The sequence below is a fragment of the Setaria italica genome, chromosome IX, assembly GCF_000263155.2.
Source record: "Setaria italica strain Yugu1 chromosome IX, Setaria_italica_v2.0, whole genome shotgun sequence".
Classification (NCBI taxonomy): Eukaryota; Viridiplantae; Streptophyta; class Magnoliopsida; order Poales; family Poaceae; genus Setaria; species Setaria italica.
Window position 1 is genome coordinate 23,666,584 of NC_028458.1, and position 9,104 is coordinate 23,675,687.

Here is a 9,104-nt window from a genome sequence, read left to right on the forward strand (position 1 = left end):
ATCTAGTTTGAGCACGAAGGTGCTCTGCCATGGCCATGGTCCATTGGATCACTTGGGAGTGTATATACAATTTGCTGAGAAGTAAGTGTCGACACATGTAGCCTTTAAATAATATAATTCTCCAGTTGACCAGATGTCTATACCTTATGCACCCTTATGATTCATCATGACTTCCCGAAATGAGAATCAGGGGCTTCCGATATCCCAGCCTCAGTATTGTGCACCACTGAGCTAGGTCGTGAATGTCTTCCATTCACAGGATAATCATAATCCTTTAGGTATCTACCAATGGTAGGTTGGTTGCCAACGAAAGGTTGGTCTGCATTTACTATCTTAGAAGGTCTAGCCTTTAGTTGCTTGCAAGCAGCTTAATCCCAATTTGTAACCATACTTCTCCCCCTCTTATTTACAACGGTGATTGTAATAGGGAGTTGAGTGGTTTTACATGGTACCTCCACTCTTTCTGGCACTACATAGGATCAATAAGATTTTATGACACCTCATAGTAAATGCATATGGCAGTTGATTCGCAATTTGTTGCAAATCATTGAACCAGAAGGGTTCGACTTTAGTACGGGATCCTAAGCCTGAAATGCTTAATGCATTCCAATAAATTTCTTGGCATTGTTTCTAGTACTTGAAATCTCCCCCCTAATGTCTAGAAATGCTCATGATTAATATACAGCCAGCGTACGAGGCGTAAATAGATCCTCATAAAGAGGTTCTAAATACTTAATGATCGACGAAGAGTGAAATCTCACACAGATCCTCAGTTTCCTGTGTGCCCATAGATGTACGCTGTGGTGGTGAGATTGGGATGTTTTAGAAGAAAAACACACCCAATGTATGCAAATGGAAAATACTTCATGGATTCCCACATACGAAAAGTATAGGAGAATTGATAAATGCAGTTATACAGAAGTTAGGAGCATGTAAAACTACCTGACTCCAACAAAAGGTTGGAAATGGCAATTCACTAGTGATGGTCATGTGATAATCTTACTTGTCTGAATCATAGATTCATCATATCCGATGTGGATATAATTCTGAATACATAGGCAATACAATCATCATTGTAAGCACAAAAGGTAAATTCAATAATGTGTAGGATAATGTGCCCAAAAATTGAGCTATTATTACTGCATGGTTTTGTGTTGTCAGTAGGACACACTGGAAGTTATCATATAGATGCACCTTAGAACCATGTAATGCCTTACATGTCCATACAATCTTTGTATTAGACCACACTTGTTCTCTTGAAGGAGTTCAAGGAACTTAAGACATTCAAATCTGATTTTAAGATAAGAGGGACATAAAATCTAGTGCCTAGTGGTACTTGTAGAGTATCCATGCTACGGGAAAAATAATGACCAATAGAATTGCCTATAATTTTTCACTTCATCCCAATGATAGAATGGCCAAGTCGAGCATACCAGGTGTGGTATGCATCAAAGGCATGAAAAATTATATCAAATGCAACATGTTGTACGGGAAGATGTATGTAGAATCCAATCCAAGAGAAATGTTTCTCATAAAGACATGCCATATCAATTACTATCATCTTGTGTTTCCACATGATACAAACTTTTATGGATATTTCTATAATATGGTAAGATGCGAGTCAAAACAAGACATAGTGAAACATCCTAGATGAATTTAGTACCATAGGGAGCATGATAGTGGACTATCATTACATTGCATGGAGCGATTGTCAAAATATTCCCTCCTCTTTTCAAAGGAATGTGAGAATATTTTATTTCCCTAATTATAGAGGTTGTGGTTCAATTGGCCACAAGGCATATTTCTTCCTCAATTGGAATAGTTCTCGTACAAATCTATATAGGACAAGAATTTAATGAAATTCTTATCAAATATACAGAAACATAATATTGAACATCCAATACGAAGGTGTGACATTCCAATATATACAGATTTGTACAACTCAAAAGTCATGAGTTTGTACTCCCCTAATCACAACCGAGTTTGTAGAATAGCAGTTATGAATAAGTTTGTTCAACTCAAATAGCATGAGTTTGAACATATTACAACATCATTAAATGGGACATCAATGACAATGAGATCATGTGAAATTTCAAAGTGGATCATTTGAATAGTACTCAGTGAGCATGTCATCCAACAAAGTGGGGTCCTCTTAGGAAAGAAAAGTGTTGTTTCGTGATCCAATAGGAGCCACAAGTAACCAAAAAATGTGTTAGTTGTAAGATTTGAAGGGTGCTTCATATCTTGACTCTGATAAGTACTTTGCATCCATTAGGGAGTTATGGTACATGATTAGGTGCTTTGGCATTAACACTATATCAAAATGTATAGTGTAACCACATTTATGACAAGGAGTTGACATTCAAATTGTCCTTCTCTTTCTGGTGTGCATTGGACATTTGCCTCTTGTTGTATTTGCATTTATTAGTCGGGTTCGTAGATTAGCAGAAGTATCAATCCATTGAACCACATGTTATTCTTAATATTATTCTAAACACTATGAACCTCAGGAGAGAGGCGCCGCACAATTGGGCATTGATGATGATTCTTCAAAAGGAGTTCACTATACTATTCATCATGTGTTTTGAATGGATGGAGAATGATGCTGATAGTTTGCAAAATTTCAACTTCGAGCAAAAGTTATGGACGGCAAGGTTGTAGTCTGTAATATTTTAAAAATATTATAGACTTACAAGGTTCCACTCATAAGGCAATAGGTATTATGAGTTCCTTTTCTATTCATTGTGCGCTTGTAGAGCTAGTCGCAAAGCACATAGGCTTGTTTCCAATAGGTACTCATGTGTGAGATCCTTATGGATGTAGAACCTTAAAAGAAAGAGAGCATCACACTTCTTCTAGATGTGAAGATGTGGATCCCCATATTGGGTTCACTAATCACTTGTAGTAGTCCATGGAATGCAAAAGTGATCTTGATATCTAATGCACATGTAGGATAATCAGGCCCATCGATCGAGTCCATCAAACTCTAGAAATAATTATCCTTGACATGGCATAAACATTCATTTCAATTAATTCATAGTAGGTAAATTAAGAACCACATTGGTGATGTTGTAACATTGATGCAAAATATGAAAACATTGTATCTTCTTATGTTGGAGAATTGGCAGTATCACAAAGGTGAACCCCATAATTGAGTCATATTTTAAAAATTGGTGGACACAATGTAGATAGTCTCCATGTAATGAAACAATGGAGTAGATCTCCCAGTAGTAGGCAAGAACCTTGCTGCCTAAAAGCATGGCCTCTAAGCTGATATATTCAAAAGGAACATACCGCAACCGATGCTTAGGTCTCCACTACCCTGTTCTTGACCAAATTTCAAAAATAAGATGGTAATCACCATAAAGGTGTATACCAAACTCATATGTACAAAACATTTATTTGGGAGAACACATATAGGTAATTATCATAAGATGTAGACCTCTTAGTGATGGGAAAGTAATATGCTGTCTAAAAGCTTGGTCTCAGGGCAAATAAATCTTAGAGAAGAACATATTGCAGCTAATGCCTAGATCTCCATCATGTGTTTTCAATCCCAAGTTGAAGACATGTAGTATATTTTGCATCGAATTTATCATTAATCAAGAAGAACTTAATTAAGAGAATTGTAATATGTTAAAATGGAATTTAGATAAATTACAAGATTAAAATGATTGATATAAGTTTCTGGTCTAATAATCAATGCATAGGAATGCATAGGAGTAAAAGTGCTCTACAAATACTGTTAAAATAGGATTATTTAGACACAGATAGTACTATGAAAATTTCAGCGCAAAATATTAGAAACCACATGAGGCTTAATGTAAAAAGATGCTAAAAATAAAGAAAACAAGTAAATGCCATTTGGGCCGAGACAAACAAGGCCTCAACCCGAAACGATTTCCACAGCCCAAGCAAATTTGGCTCAGCTTGGTGGCCCATTATAAAAAGGCATGGGGAAGGGCGGTTAGGGTTTCGCACCCTCCACCTGGTACTGGCCGCTGCCACCATCTTGGGTGTAAGAATACCACCGCCAGTGTTGACGACAGTTAGCACATCAATTTATGAACCACAAGCATACAGATCAGTTGTAGCTCTTCCCTTAGAGTAATCCCCTAAGGTTTATCATTCCGTGGAACAAATGGATTTGCACACTTAACTAAGAACTAATCTATGTAACTAAAGGTTCTTTGTATATGATAAGATTGATCTAACAAAAGAACTAGTGACTTAGATTAAAGCAGATAGAGAGTATGAATGTAAACAAGATAGATAAAACGCTTGTCCTAGGGATCTTGGATCACTTGTTGATGTAATCACCATGCATGAAAGAACTGGATCTAAGTGTTATTGTGAGTCGATGTGAACCATGTCCAACACTTTCCCTCTCGCACGTTGTCACTACATGAGGGTACTCAAATATTGAACGATAAGAACATGACTTGATGATCACTCTAGGTAAGCAAATAAGCAACCCAAAGTAGCGTTGACTAGCCACTACATGAAAGAGCATCATCAAGATTGTAACATCCTATCTAATTAGCAAAGAAAATCAAGGGTTATCAAAGTTATTAAGCAAACAAATCACCTTTTAACTCACTTTGGTCACTTATCAAATTCCAAATGCACCTTAATTTTCTAAGTGTTGAAAATGTCCTAAAAAGCGCTAATTTGGGGGTAGAAGTTAAAAACCAAATTTTATATAAGAACTTAACTTTTGGCGTTTATGAAAGTTGTAGAACTTTTGAAAAAAGAAAACTTTTGTTATTTGAGCTTTTGCTGATTTTGAGGGGAAGCCCTTCAAATTTTCAAATCCAAATCAGCAAAATTTGGGGACAAATTCAAAAACTAGCAAGCCGGCGTTCCACCAAATTTCCACCTTGTTTATCTCAATTTATGTTGAGAACTTGAATAATAAGCTTTTGTAAAAGTTGTAGAGTATAATTTGAAAAAAAAAACTTTTACATTTGGAAAATTTGAAGTTTAAATTGAAATTTTGGAGAAAATTTGCCCCCAAGTCACTGCCCCCGCACACCACGCATGCACCCATGTGCGTCGCGATTCTTGTGATCGCGCACGACACGTTCCGGTGTGCCACGTCGCGCCACGCCATTCGCACAGCGCCGCCAGTGATGGGACGGGATGTCCCTAGCGTCGCCCAACTGTGTGCCACGTAATCCCACCCCACCCCATGCCACATCTCCCCTGGCCAGTGGCCATCGCGCGCCCATGCGCCCTGGCTGAAGGCCGCCGCCACGTTGCTGCCCAACGAGTGCCATCACTGATGTGACCAGACGAGCGTGCCATCTCACCCACTCCACGCGCGAGGGAAACTAGATCTTCCGCACGAACATCCTAGCCAGCCAGTCCCCACCGTTCACCCACGTGCACGCGCCGCATCGGCCAACCACCGCGCCACGCGTCTACTCCGCCACTCCCCAGCCAGCTTCGTGCTTGCCAATAGCACGCTGGCCTTATCACTGCCTCGCTCGCTCGCCCACACTACGGTGCAGCTATAAAAGCAGCCCCCGAGCTCACCGGTGCTGCCCTCCGCCCCTCCTGTCTACACCGGAGCTCCGCCACGCCCGCCCTGCCCCTTACCGACGAGCGCCACCCTCCGGCCCTCGCCAGAACCCCCAGAACCCTCCCTAGCACAACACGCACCCCACTCAAGCCTCCCGAGCCATCCCCCAGCCTCCCCCGCCTTCGCTATCGCCAGAGCAGGAGCTCCCCCGCTGCAGCTGCCACCTCACCGTCGCCAGCTGCCGATCATCCTCCACCCATAAGTCCACAGCGCACCGACTCGCGGTGAGTCACTAATGACGCCCGTAGCTTTCCCCCACCCCCTCACCGCCGCCGCTCGCCGTAATTTCATCGGAGATGCCGCCAGCCAAGTCAAGGACCAAATCGCTTAGCCCCAATTCTTTGTAGGGTTAAAACTGTAAAACACCGGGACCTCTTTGTGAATGTTTAAAAGTTGACGGGACCCCTCTGTAAAATGTATTTGACCTTTTCTGAATTAAATTGGTTTAAAATGGCTGAAACTTTGGATATCTGTATGAAAATGTAGAAAAATGCTTAAAATACAAATCCAACTTTGTTAGACTCCATGTTGTGTAGTTTCACTGAAAAATATTTGTAGACTTTTTATTGTTATGTATTTCACTATAGGAGTTATTTTGTGTATAAGCCAATAAATGTTGTATAAATCATAGAAAAATAAAAATGTGAAACCACCTCTATTAGTTCAATTTTGACATGCTTGTTCTTGATTTGAATTTTGCAACACCTGTTTAGTTGATGAACTTACTGATTTGAGTCAAATGCTTGAATGCTAAGTTTAATCTTATTATTTGCACTATAAATGGAAGAAAATAGATAAAAATCCAAGATCACTTTTGTTGGGTTCCTAATACATCTTTCTCACAAGGAAAAATACTAGTTTCTGTGTCCTACATGTTTTACCTTGCTTAAATAAATGCATGTGGTTTAATACACTTAAAATATGATAAATAGTTTTCGTGCTCAATAAATCCTAGAAAATTTACATTAGCCTTTGTTAAGGCTTGGAAACCTTCTGTAAAATTTGTAGATTCAGGTTGTCCCTGAAACTTGGGTTAAAAATAGATCTTTAGATTGTGCCATAGGGTATTGTTTGGTTTTTAATAAAATTTTGTGAAAATCAAATGCATCCCAAATTTCTACAGTAAATCACTGATGTGATTAGGAGGCTTCTGTAAAAACTTCAGCACCATATCTTATTAGATGCTACCAGAAGTATTTATTGAAGTTAATAGCTAGTTAAAGGGAAAAATAACAAATATTAAATAGGAAGGGTAGAATGGTAATTGCTAGTTTGAGTTAGTTTAAAATTCAAAAACATGATGACTTTCTAAATGCATGTTGAGCAACCCTAAAAAGGCCCCACCTTTCTTTTATGAAATTTAAGTGGCTAAAACTTTATATGTGTACACAATCACCATCAAGTCAAGCCCAAGTTTAAATCGCAACACATTTTACTTTGCGAAGAAAACATAGTTTGAAATCTTGTCTAGGTGAGTGTGGTCGAAATGCAATTTACACTTCTGCAATAATTCATGGAATGCATCTTGCATGTGAAAGCATGAAAACTTGAACTGCTGCATGTGCATCTCGTGTAGAAGCGAATCTTGTCGATGGGATGTACGAGCTCCTTCCGGCAGCTGAGGAGGAGCCATCTGCAAAGTTGCACCAGATCGAGGCCGAGCAAGACCCCAGTCAAGCTTCCAACAACCCGCAAACTAACCTAGTACAGGAAAGCAAGCCCCGAAGTATAAACTTGTTTTCTAAAGCTTGTGCAATATTTCTATTACTTATGTTTGTGCATTAAGTTTATAGGCGTTGCTTGAAACCTTAGTTGTATGATCCTAGGTACCTATGTTCTGAATACTAGTATGTTAAGTTAAGTAGTGCAATGCTAAATAGGGACATGGTACAAGTCGAGTGATTTCCTATCACTCGCGAGCTATAGGAGTTGCCTGTTTACTTATGCTGAAATCATAAGGTTGATGGGCGGGGCTGGGCAGTTGGTTCTGAATTGGTGGATTGCCCTGCCTGTATAGAAGATGAATGTGCTAAGGTTGAACCATGTCGGTGATTATGGTCAAGTGTTTGAAAGTACAAAACTCATACTGAGTATGGGATCGGGAAGCCTAATACCTGACTGAACTAGGGCGCGAACGTACTCCCACTCTCTCTGGAACCGGGTTCCCTAATGCATCATGTGGGTACAAGTGCAGTCATGGTACGGTGACTTTCTGGGACTGTGGGGCCTTGTATCCAAGGGAAGTGGGCCCTGTCCACATGCCTGGGGATTAATGGGGATGGCTGACATATGTGGACCTGATGTGATACGCATTTGTCGTGGGTTTAGGTTCACCTCTGAAGGTTAAGAAACTCGATTCGAATCGTTTGCCTCCCACAGTTTGGGATTGCTTGATCACTATGCTGCACTGAGTAAGAAGTGGAACAAGTATGAGGATAAATACTGATGCTTGATTTAAATTGCTTGTTTCACCATGCTTGTTTAGAATAAGTGCTTACCTAGAAAGGATAATCAACTAGAACCTGATACTAAAAATTGAAAGTAAGGATCTACTTTAGATGCTTTTGGCAAAACCAACCCCTCAGCCAAAATGCCTTACATGTCTAGGAGTCGGTGGAGTAGTTACCACCTGATGGGTAAGTCTTGTTCGGTATTAGTATACTCAGTCTTGCTTGTGGCTATGTTTTCAGGAAACGTTGATTTTGAGGATATGGTAGCCAGTTTAACTTGGCCCACTCAACTCCCTCCGGGTTGGATGGTCGAGTGGAACTCGTCCTCGGTTGGCGAGAAATGTGGTGATTGATATCATGGAAGGCTTCACCATGGTATTTTGTATCGACGTTAGGCCTATCGTTGTTTTCCGCTGCTTTTGAACTCTGAACACTACTTTTATGCTTTTGAACTTTCGGCTTGTAATAACTTAATTTGGAGACCTGTAATAATTATCTAGATTGTTGTAATCTCTGGACTCGCCTTCGTGTGAGTATGCTTTGTTTCAATCCGAGACAAGTGGTTTATCGGGTGAAACCCGACAGACTACCATTTTAACTTGATTAAAGTGTCTGCTTGCATATGAGGCGAAGTTGAGTACACTTTAGCCGAGTTAATTTAGGTGGTTCTACCACAAAGATATGATAAATAACAAATAGATTTTAAATAAGAGGTTCAGCGAGTACAAATCAAGATCTCCATAGATCCAATCTTCTCTCCGTTTCGCGTGACCTCTCATAGATCCAATCTTCTCTCCATTTTTCCTCCTTATGGCGGTGGGTGGATGGTGTTTACGTGGTGTTTTATCCTCTCTCTCAACTCCCTCTTCCTTGAAGTTCATGTGGGGGTATTTATAGTCTCCCATAGGCAGCGGCTCTGGGTCAATTTTGGTGAAAAAACCCTAGACATCATCGTAGACTTCACGCTAAAGAATCGGACCCTGCAATGGGCCAGGTCGATCGGCTCAGAGGGTCCTAGGCCGATCAGCCTGGGCCCTTCTGGTCCTCTCCTTCCTCGTGCTGGTTTCCCT